This window comes from Nerophis lumbriciformis, linkage group LG10 (assembly GCF_033978685.3).
Source record: "Nerophis lumbriciformis linkage group LG10, RoL_Nlum_v2.1, whole genome shotgun sequence".
NCBI lineage: Eukaryota > Metazoa > Chordata > Actinopteri > Syngnathiformes > Syngnathidae > Nerophis > Nerophis lumbriciformis.
Window position 1 is genome coordinate 1317501 of NC_084557.2, and position 12500 is coordinate 1330000.

General features: G+C 42.6%; 1 protein-coding gene across 1 annotated transcript in view; it reads left to right on the forward strand.

The window, feature by feature from the left end:
• The window catches only part of sema3d (sema domain, immunoglobulin domain (Ig), short basic domain, secreted, (semaphorin) 3D), a 216130-nt gene that overhangs the window by 134517 nt on the left and 69113 nt on the right, over nucleotides 1–12500 (forward strand). The gene's annotated exons all lie outside the window — the stretch shown is intronic.

Here is a 12500-nt window from a genome sequence, read left to right on the forward strand (position 1 = left end):
TTGACCTCACAATGATTTAGTAGGACAAATCTAAATTGTGAAAAGTTGTTCGCAAAAATACCTCATTGATACATCACCTAATGATATGCCATACTTGCCCACTCTCCCGGATTTTTCCGGGAGACTCCCGAAATTCAGCGCCTCTCCCGAAAACCTCCCGGGACAAATTTTCTCCTGAAAATCTCCCGAAATTCAGGCGGAGCTGGAGGCCACGCCCCCTCCAGCTCCATGCGGACCTGAGTGACGTGTTGACAGCCTGTTCACACGTCCGCTTTCCCACAATATAAACAGCTAATGATGGAGGGCGAGTTCTTCAATCAATCTCCATCCATCCATCCATCTTCTTCCGCTTATCCGAGGTCGGGTCGCGGGGGCAGCAGCCTAAGCAGGGAAGCCCAGACTTCCCTCTCCCCAGCCACTTCGTCCAGCTCCTCCCGGGGGATCCCGAGGCGTTCCCAGGCCAGCCGGGAGACATAGTCTTCCCAACGTGTCCTGGGTCTTCCCCGTGGCCTCCTACCGGTCGGACATGCCCTAAACACCTCCTTAGGGAGGCGCTCAGGTGGCATCCTGACCAGATGACCGAACCACCTCATCTGGCTCCTCTCGATGCGGAGGAGCAGCGGCTTTACTTTGAGCTCCCCCCGGATGACAGAGCTTCTCAACCTATCTCTAAGGGAGAGCCCCGCCACCCGGCGGAGGAAACTCATTTCGGCCGCTTGTACCCGTGATCTTGTCCTTTCGGTCATAACCCAAAGCTCATGACCATAGGTGAGGATGGGAACGTAGATCGACCGGTAAATTGAGAGCTTTGCCTTCCGGCTCAGCTCCTTCTTCACCACAACGGATCGATACAGCGTCCGCATTACTGAAGACGCCGCACCGATCCGCCTGTCGATCTCACCATCCACTCTTCCCTCACTCGTGAACAAGACTCCGAGGTACTTGAACTCCTCCACTTGGGGCAAGATCTCCTCCCCAACCCGGAGATGGCACTCCACCCTTTTCCGGGCGAGAACCATGGACTCGGACTTGGAGGTGCTGATTCTCATCCCAGTCGCTTCACACTCAGCTGCGAACCGATCCAGTGAGAGCTGAAGATCCTGGCCAGATGAAGCCATCAGGACCAAATCATCTGCAAAAAGCAGAGACCTAATCCTGCAGCCACCAAACCGGATCCCCTCAACGCCTTGACTGCGCCTAGAAATTCTGTCCATAAAAGTTATGAACAGAATCGGTGACAAAGGGCAGCCTTGGCGGAGTCCAACCCTCACCGGAAACGTGTCCGACTTACTGCCGGCAATGCGAACCAAGCTCTGACACTGATCATACAAGGAGTGGACCGCCACAATCAGACAGTCCGAAACCCCATACTCTCTGAGCACTCCCCACAGGACTTCCCGAGGGACACGGTCGAATGCCTTCTCCAAGTCCACAAAGCACATGTAGACTGGTTGGGCAAACTCCCATGCACCCTCAAGGACCCTGCCGAGAGTATAGAGCTGGTCCACAGTTCCACGACCAGGACGAAAACCACACTGTTCCTCCTGAATCCGAGGTTCGACTATCCGGCGTAGCCTCCTCTCCAGTACACAGTTCAATCAATCTTTATCAATCAATCTTTATTTATATAGCCCTAAATCACAAGTGTCTCAAAGGGCTGCACAAGCCACAACGACATCCTCGGTACAAAGCCCACATACGGGCAAGGAAAAACTCACCCCAGTGGGACGTCGATGTGAATGACTATGAGAAACCTTGGAGAGGACCGCATATGTGGGTAACCCCCCCCCTCTAGGGGAGACCGAAAGCAATGGATGTCGAGTGGGTCTGACATAATATTGTGAGAGTCCAGTCCATAGTGGATCCAGCATAATAGTAAGAGTCCAGTCCATAGTGGGGCCAGCAGGACACCATCCCGAGCGGAGACGGGTCAGCAGCGTAGAGATGTTCCCAGCCGATGCACAGGCGAGCGGTCCACCCCGGGTCCCGACTCTGGACAGCCAGCACTTCATCCATGGCCACCGGACCTGTGCCCCCCCCCCCCTCAAGGAAAAGGGGAGCAGAGGAGAAAAGAAAAGAAACGGCAGATCAACTGGTCTAACAGGGGGGCTATTTAAAGGCTAGAGTATACAAATGAGTTTTAAGATGGGACTTAAATGTTTCTACTGAGGTAGCATCTCTAATTGTTACCGGGAGGGCATTCCATAGTACTGGAGCCCCAATAGAAAACGCTCTATAGCCCGCAGACTTTTTTTGGGCTCTGGGAATCACTAATAAGCCGGAGTTCTTTGAACGCAGATTTCTTGCCGGGACATATGGTACAATGCAATCGACAAGATAGGACGGAGCTAGACCGTGTAGTATTTTATACGTAAGTAGTAAAACCTTAAAGTCACTTCTTAAGTGCACAGGAAGCCAGTGCAGGTGAGCCAGTATAGGTATATATATATGTATATATGTATATAAAGGTATGTACAGTATAGGCGTAATATGATCAAACTTTCTTGTTCTTGTCAAAAGTCTAGCAGCCGCATTTTGTACCAACTGTAATTTTTTAATGCTAGACATAGGGAGACCCGAAAATAATACGTTACAGTAGTCGAGACGAGACGTAACGAACGCATGAATAATGATCTCAGCGTCGCTAGTGGATAAAATAGAACGAATTTTAGCGATATTACGGAGATGGAAGAAGGCCGTTTTAGTAACACTCTTAAAATGTGATTCAAACGAGAGAGTTGGGTGGAAGATAATACCCAGATTCTTTACTGATTCGCCTTGTGTAATTGTTTGGTTGTCAAATGTTAAGGTGGTATTATTAAATAGAGTTCTTGGTTTCTTATGTGGGTTTATTGTTAGGCAGTTTCATTAACGTCCTCCCAGCGCGGTAACAACACACAACAACAGCAGTCAAGTTTTCGTCTACCACAAAGCAGTTTGTCTGCCGTAAACAGCAATGTTGTGACACTTTTAAACAGGACAATACTGCCATCTACTGTACATGCATATGTGACCCACCCATAATGTGTCACATTTTTGTGTTGATTGATTTATTTTATTTTGTGGTTTGAATTCGTTTTTGGAGCTGTCATTACACATTTATCAGTATTCACATTTGTCAGTAGGGGGCAGTAGGGCGTTTCTTCCCAATTGAATGCTATCACCTGCAGACCGGAAGTGTCTTGTCATTCTGATGAGCGCGACATAGTCTGTGAACAATTGAAACGTCCTGTGTGCTTTTTCCTCCTGTATAACAGGTTAGTTTTGGTGAATCAACTCACTGAATAATATCCATGTGATCTTTATAAGTTTAAGTACACATTCTGATGGTGGAGCCTAACTCTAAAGTGTTTGTGAGTTGTAGTTTGTATTTGTGAATGAATCCAGTGCACAGCTGCAGTAATCAATACAAAACGGCGACGTGAGTGCGCAAGTTTATATAGGAACTTCTGATCCTAATTCAGACTCCCAAATTAGAGCTCCCGTTTTCTTATTGATTTTATAATGTATATTTGTATAATGTATGTGTTCTGAAATACTGACAGAGAATAGAACAAGGATGGACAATTCAACCCTTAACTCAACAATGAGTAGATGAGTGTTATGTGTGTGTATATGTGTAAATAAAAGAACACTGAAATTCAAGTATTTCTTTTATTTATATATATATATATATATATATATGTAATAAAAAAAAATATATATAGCTAGTATTCACTGAAAGTCAAGTATTTCTTATATACCGTATTTTCCGCACCATAAGGCACCCTGAGTTATAAGCAGCGCCTTCAATGAACGGCATATTTCAAAACTTTGTCCACCTATAAGCCGCCCCGTGTTGTAAGCCGCATCTAACTGCGCTAAAGGAATGTCAAAAAAACAGTCAGATAGGTCAGTCAAACTTTAATAATATATTAAAACCAGCGTGATGTGGGCGCGCATGGAGTCGTATATCAACATGGACGGAGCTGCGTGAAAAAAGCCACCCGGCCTCTTCGCGTAAACTTAAACTTACCTTAACCACTCGCTCATCTTTTCTTCATCCATCCCTTCGAGTTAGCTTTTATGATGACGCCGGCTGGAAAGGTCTCTTTTGGCAAGGTCTTCCTTTTGAATATCACCATGGGTGGAAGTTTCTGGCCATTAGCATGGCAAGCTAGAACCACAGTGAAGGATGACTTCTCATTCCCTGTGGTGCGAATATTCACCGTACGTGCTCCCGTTGTATCCACAGTGCGGTTCACAGGAATATCAGTTGCTGTGAAATAGTAATCCGTGTGCGGATGGAGAGATTGCGTCTTTTCATGAACCGGATCCCTGTCGTTTAGTAGGAGCCATTTTGTGGTCTTTACAGATGTAAACACACAAAGGAAATGAGACGTACGGTAATAACCGCGCGCTTTTTCTTCTTCTACGCGGGCGGGTGGTTGCTTACAGCAGAAGAAGAAGCGCTTCCTGTTCTATGGGGGCGGGTGCTTACCTTGGCGGTTGCTTGCGTAGAAGAAGAAGCGCTTCCTGTTCTACCGGGAAAAAAGATGGCGGCTGTTTACCGTAGTTACGAGACCGAAACTTTATGAAAATGAATCTTAATATTTATCCATATATAAAGCGCACCGGGTTATAAGGCGCACTGTCAGCTTTTGAGAAAATTTGTGGTTTTTAGGTGCGCCTTATAGTGCGGAAAATACGGTGTATATATATCTTAACCACGCCCCCCGCCCCACTCCCGACCACGCCCCCTCACCTCCCGAAATCGGAGGTCTCAAGGTTGGCAAGTATGTGATATGCAGACATGCCATGCAGGATCATAGAATGAATACTCGTACCATAGGGCGCACCAGATTATAAGGCACACTGCCTATGAGCGGGTCGATCAGGTCTATTTTCATACAAAAGATGCACCGGATAATAAAGCGCTAGTGTTGTCCCGATACCAATATTTTAGTACCGGTACCGGTACCAAAATGTATGCCAATACTTTGGTACTTTTCTAAATAAAAGGGGACCACAAACAAATGTCATTATTGGCTTTAATTCAACAAAAAAATCTTAGGATGCATGAAACATGTGTTTCTTATTGCAATTTAGTGAACATACTAGACAACTTGTCTTTTAGTAGTAAATAAACAAACAAAGACTCCTAATTAGTCGTATGCAGTAACATATTGTGTCATTTATACACCTATTATTTTGTACACATTACGAGGGACAAGCTGTAAAAAAAAGGATTATTAATCCACTGGTTCATGTACTGTTAATATCTGCTTATTTTCTGTTTGAACATGTTCTATCTACACTTCTGTTCAAATGTAATAATCACTTATTCTTCTCTTGTTTGATACTTTACATTAGTTTTGGATGATACCACACATTTAGGTATGGATGCGATACCAAGTAGTTACAGGATCATACATTGGTCATATTCAAAGTCCTCATGTGTCTTTATAAACATAATATGAATTAAAAATATGATTTTTTGACGATAAAAAATATCATAGTAGTATCGACTAGATACGCTATTGAACTTGGTATCATTACAGTGGATGTCAGGTGTAGATCCACCCATGGCGTTTGTTTACATTCAGGGTGTTAGCTTGCTGTTAGCAGTTAGCTATCGTATCGTCCTATGGCAGTGGTTCTTTACCTGGGTCCGATCGAGCCCTAGGGGTTCGGTGACATAATCTTTGCGTTAAAATACGTTTGAGCTGCCTCCAGTGTTAACCAATTCCTGATACATTTGAGCATTTTTAGGTTTTACTTCTATATACGTACTTCTGTTTGATATGTTTTGTGTTGACTCTAAAATGACACTATCTAACATTTTGTATTATTTCCTTATTAATAATGATAATAATAATAATCGATTTTATTTGTAAAAAGCACTTTACATTGAGTAAACAACCTCAAAGTGCTACAGTGTATTAAAAAAAATATATATATATATAAAAACTAGAACAGCCTAATAGCTAGAACTAGTATGCATTTTTCTAAAAAAAAAAGACTTTTTTTAAAAAGGGTTTTTAAGCTTTTTAAAAAAAAAAAAAAAACATTCACAGTCTGTGGTGCCCTCAGGTGGTCAGGGAAAGCGTTCCATGGACTGGGATCGGCGGAGCGGAAAGCCCGGTCTCCCATTGTTCGTAGCTTTGTCCTCGGAGGTTGGGGAAGGTTAGCCTGTCCGGAGCGGAGGTGTCGTGTGGAGGATTATTATTAGGGCCCGCATGGCCCATTGTATAAGGACTCCCAAAGGGAGCACTTAGACCTACATTTCAAAAATTGACAACCCCCAGCAAAAATCAACAGGAAGTTTGCTATTCCCCCTTCAAAACAAATTTTTGGTAAAAACCGGTCTCCTTCCTTCAAAAACTATCTCCTCTGAGCGCGTTTGTCGTTTCGGCTTCAAACTAACACAGGAGAGAGATTAAACCCTTGTGTATAAAACTACAGAAGCGCATTTTTCTAACTGTTCCGGTTTTGATTTTATGAGCCTTCAAAGAACCGCTGCGCTGCTGTTTTTTTTAAGATGGCTGCTTAAAAGCAGGAAGCACCAGCGTGCCCACACAATGCAGACTAGGTAGGTACACTAGACAAAAGTCTTGGGACACTTCGGACTAAAAGTAGACAAATGTTTTGGGACACTTATGACTACCACTGGACAAAAGTATTGGGACAGTTAGGACGAAAACTGGATGAAAGTATTGGGACACTTCGGACAAACAGTAGACAAAAGTATTGGGACACTTATGACTACCACTGGGCAAAAGTATTGGGACACTTAGGATGACAACTGGACAAAAGTATTGGGACACTTTGGACTAAAAGTAGACAAACGTTTTGGGACACTTATGACTACCACTGGACAAAAGTATTGGGACAGTTAGGACGAAAACTGGATGAAAGTATTGGGACACTTCGGACTAAAAGTAGACAAACGTTTTGGGACACTTATGACTACCACTGGACAAAAGTATTGGGACAGTTAGGACGAAAACTGGACAAAAGTATTGGGACACTTTGGACGAAAACTGGACAACACTATTGGGACACTTAGGACTACCACTGAACAAAAGTATTGGGACACTTACACTGGACAAAAGTATTGGGACACTTAGGACTAAAACTTGATAAAAGTTTTGGGACACTTGGGACCAGAATTTGACTAAAGTATTGGGACACTTAGGACTAAAACTTGACATAAATATTGGGACTCTTCGGACTACTACTGGACAAAAGTATTGGGACACTTAGGACTAAAACTTGACAAAAGTATTGGGACACTTAGGACTAAAACTTGATAAAAGTTTTGGGACACTTGGGACCAGAATTTGACTAAAGTATTGGGACACTTAGGACTAAAACTTGACATAAATATTGGGACTCTTCGGACTACTACTGGACAAAAGTATTGGGACACTTAGGACTAAAACTTGACAAAAGTATTGGGACACTTAGGACGACAACTGGACAAAAGTATTGGGACACTTTGGACGAAAACTGGACAACACTATTGGGACACTTGGGACAAAAACTTGACACACGTATTGGGACAATTACAACTAAAACTGGACAAAAGTATTGGGACACTTAGGACGACAATTGGCCTAAAGTATTGGGACACTAAGGACTACAACTTGACAAAAGTATTGGGACACTTCGGACTAAAAGTAGACAAACGTTTTGGGACACTTAGGACTACCACTGGACAAAAGTATTGGGACAGTTAGGACGAAAACTGGATGAAAGTATTGGGACACTTCGGACAAACAGTAGACAAAAGTATTGGGACACTTATGACTACCACTGGACAAAAGTATTGGGACACTTAGGATGACAACTGGACAAAAGTATTGGGACACTTAGGACTACCACTGGGCAAAAGTATTGGGACACTTAGGATGACAACTGGACAAAAGTATTGGGACACTTTGGACGAAAACTGGACAACACTATTGGGACACTTAGGACTACCACTGAACAAAAGTATTGGGACACTTACACTGGACAAACGTATTGGGACACTTAGGACTAAAACTTGATAAAAGTTTTGGGACACTTGGGACCAGAATTTGACTAAAGTATTGGGACACTTAGGACTAAAACTTGACAAAAGTATTGGGACACTTAGGACTAAAACTTGACATAAGTATTGGGACCCTTCGGACTACTACTGGACAAAAGTATTGGGACACTTAGGACTAAAACTTGACGAAAGTATTGGGACACTTAGGACGACAACTGGACAAAAGTATTGGGACACTTTGGACAAAAACTTGACACACGTATTGGGACAATTACAACTAAAACTGGACAAAAGTATTGGGACACTTAGGACGACAATTGGCCTAAAGTATTGGGACACTAAGGACTACAACTTGACAAAAGTATTGGGACACTTCGGACTACCACTAGACAAATGTATTGGGAGACTTAGGACTAAAACTGGACAAAAGTATTGGGACACTTAGGACTACAACTTGACAAAAGTATTGGGACACTTAGGACTACCACTTGACAAAAGTATTGGGACACTTAGGATGACAACTGGACAAAAGTATTAGGACACTTATGACTACCACTGGGCAAAAGTATTGGGACAGTTAGGATGAAAACTGGATGAAAGTACTGGGACACTTCGGGCAAACAGTAGACACAAGTATTGGGACACTTATGACTACCACTGGGCAAAAGTATTGGGACACTTAGGATGACAACTGGACAAAAGTATTGGGACACTTATGACTACCACTGGGCAAAAGTATTGGGACACTTAGGATGACAACTGGACAAAAGTATTGGGACACTTTGGACGAAAACTGGACAACACTATTGGGACACTTAGGACTACCACTGAACAAAAGTATTGGGACACTTACACTGGACAAACGTATTGGGACACTTAGGACTAAAACTTGATAAAAGTTTTGGGACACTTGGGACCAGAATTTGACTAAAGTATTGGGACACTTAGGACTAAAACTTGACAAAAGTATTGGGACACTTAGGACTAAAACTTGACATAAGTATTGGGACCCTTCGGACTACTACTGGACAAAAGTATTGGGACACTTAGGACTAAAACTTGACGAAAGTATTGGGACACTTAGGACGACAACTGGACAAAAGTATTGGGACACTTTGGACAAAAACTTGACACACGTATTGGGACAATTACAACTAAAACTGGACAAAAGTATTGGGACACTTAGGACGACAATTGGCCTAAAGTATTGGGACACTAAGGACTACAACTTGACAAAAGTATTGGGACACTTCGGACTACCACTAGACAAATGTATTGGGAGACTTAGGACTAAAACTGGACAAAAGTATTGGGACACTTAGGACTACAACTTGACAAAAGTATTGGGACACTTAGGACTACCACTTGACAAAAGTATTGGGACACTTAGGATGACAACTGGACAAAAGTATTAGGACACTTATGACTACCACTGGGCAAAAGTATTGGGACAGTTAGGATGAAAACTGGATGAAAGTACTGGGACACTTCGGGCAAACAGTAGACACAAGTATTGGGGCACTTATGACTACCACTGGACAAAAGTATTGGGACACTTAGGATGACAACTGGACAAAAGTATTGGGACACTTATGACTACCACTGGGCAAAAGTATTGGGACACTTAGGATCACAACTGGATGAAAGTACTGGGACACTTCGGGCAAACAGTAGACAAAAGTATTGGGGCACTTATGACTACCACTGGACAAAAGTATTGGGACACTTAGGATGACAACTGGACAAAAGTATTGGGACACTTATGACTACCACTGGGCAAAAGTATTGGGACACTTAGGATGACAACTGGACAAAAGTATTGGGACACTTATGACTACCACTGGGCAAAAGTATTGGGACAGTTAGGATGAAAACTGGATGAAAGTACTGGGACACTTTGGACAAACAGTAGACAAAAGTATTGGGACACTTATGACTACCACTGGGCAAAAGTATTGGGACAGTTAGGATGAAAACTGGATGAAAGTACTGGGACACTTTGGACAAACAGTAGACAAAAGTATTGGGACACTTATGACTACCACTGGACAAAAGTATTGGGACACTTAGGATGACAACTGGACAAAAGTATTGGGACACTTATGACTACAACTGGACAAAAGTATTGGGACACTTAGGATGACAACTGGACAAAAGTATTGGGACACTTTGGACGAAAACTGGACAACACTATTGGGACACTTAGGACTACCACTGAACAAAAGTATTGGGACACTTACACTGGACAAAAGTATTGGGACACTTAGGACTAAAACTTGATAAAAGTTTTGGGACACTTGGGACCAGAATTTGACTAAAGTATTGGGACACTTAGGACTAAAACTTGACAAAAGTATTGGGACACTTAGGACTAAAACTTGACATAAGTATTGGGACCCTTCGGACTACTACTGGACAAAAGTATTGGGACACTTAGGACTAAAACTTGACGAAAGTATTGGGACACTTAGGACGACAACTGGACAAAAGTATTGGGACACTTTGGACGAAAACTGGACAACACTATTGGGACACTTGGGACAAAAACTTGACACACGTATTGGGACAATTACAACAAAAACTGGACAAAAGTATTGGGACACTTAGGACGACAATTGGCCTAAAGTATTGGGACACTAAGGACTACAACTTGACAAAAGTATTGGGACACTTCGGACTACCACTAGACAAATGTATTGGGAGACTTAGGACTAAAACTGGACAAAAGTATTGGGACACTTAGGACTACAACTTGACAAAAGTATTGGGACACTTAGGACTACCACTGGACAAAAGTATTGGGACACTTGCACTGAACAAATGTATTGGGACACTTAGGACGAAAACTGGACAAATGTATTGGGACTCTTTGGACTAAAACTGGACAAAAGTATTGGGACACCTACACTGGACAAAAGTATTGGGACACTTAGGACTACAACTTGACAAACGTATTGGGACACTTAGGACTACCACAGGACAAAAGTATTGGGACAACTTCACTGGACTAAAGTATTGGGACACTTTAACATCAACAACTGGACATAAGTATTGGGACACTTAGGAATAATACTGGACAAACGTATTGGGACACCTACACTGGACAAAAGTATTGGGACACTTAGGACTACAACTTGACAGAAGTATTGGGACACCTACACTGGACAAAAGTATTGAGACACTTAGGACTACAACTTGACAGAAGTATTGGGACTCTTTGGACTAAAACTGGACAAAAGTATTGGGACACCTACACTGGACAAAAGTATTGGAACACTTCGGACTAAAAGTAGACAAATGTTTTGGGACACTTATGACTACCACTGGACAAAAGTATTGGGACAGTTAGGACGAAAACTGGATGAAAGTACTGGGACACTTCGGACAAACAGTAGACAAAAGTATTGGGACACTTATGACTACCACTGGACAAAAGTATTGGGACACTTAGGATGACAACTGGACAAAAATATTGGGACACTTATGACTACCACTGGGCAAAAGTATTGGGACACTTAGGATGACAACTGGACAAAAGTATTGGGACACTTTGGACGAAAACTGGACAACACTATTGGGACACTTACAACTACCACTGAACAAAAGTATCGGGACACTTTACACTGGACAAAAGTATTGGGACACTTAGGACTAAAACTTGACAAAAGTATTGGGACACTTGGGACCAGAATTTGACTAAAGTATTGGGACACTTAGGACTAAAACTTGACAAAAGTATTGGGACACTTAGGACTAAAACTTGACATAAGTATTGGGACCCTTCGGACTACTACTGGACAAAAGTATTGGGACATTTCGGACTAAAACTTGACGAAAGTATTGGGACACTTAGGACGACAACTGGACAAAAGTATTGGGACACTTTGGACGAAAACTGGACAACACTATTGGGACACTTGGGACAAAAACTTGACACACGTATTGGGACAATTACAACTAAAACTGGACAAAAGTATTGGGACACTAAGGACGACAATTGGCCTAAAGTATTGGGACACTAAGGACTACAACTTGACAAAAGTATTGGGACACTTCGGACTACCACTAGACAAATGTATTGGGAGACTTAGGACTAAAACTGGACAAAAGTATTGGGACACTTAGGACTAAAACTGGACAAAAGTATTGGGACACTTAGGACTACCCCTGGACAAAAGTATTGGGACACTTGCACTGAACAAATGTATTGGGACACTTAGGACGAAAACTGGACAAATGTATTGGGACTCTTTGGACTAAAACTGGACAAAAGTATTGGGACACCTACACTGGACAAAAGTATTGGGACACTTAGGACTACAACTTGACAAAAGTATTGGGACACTTAGGACTACCACAGGACAAAAGTATTGGGACAACTTCACTGGACTAAAGTATTGGGACACTTAGGACTACAACTTGACATAAGTATTGGGACACTTAGGACAACAACTGGACATAAGTATTGGGACACTTAGGAATA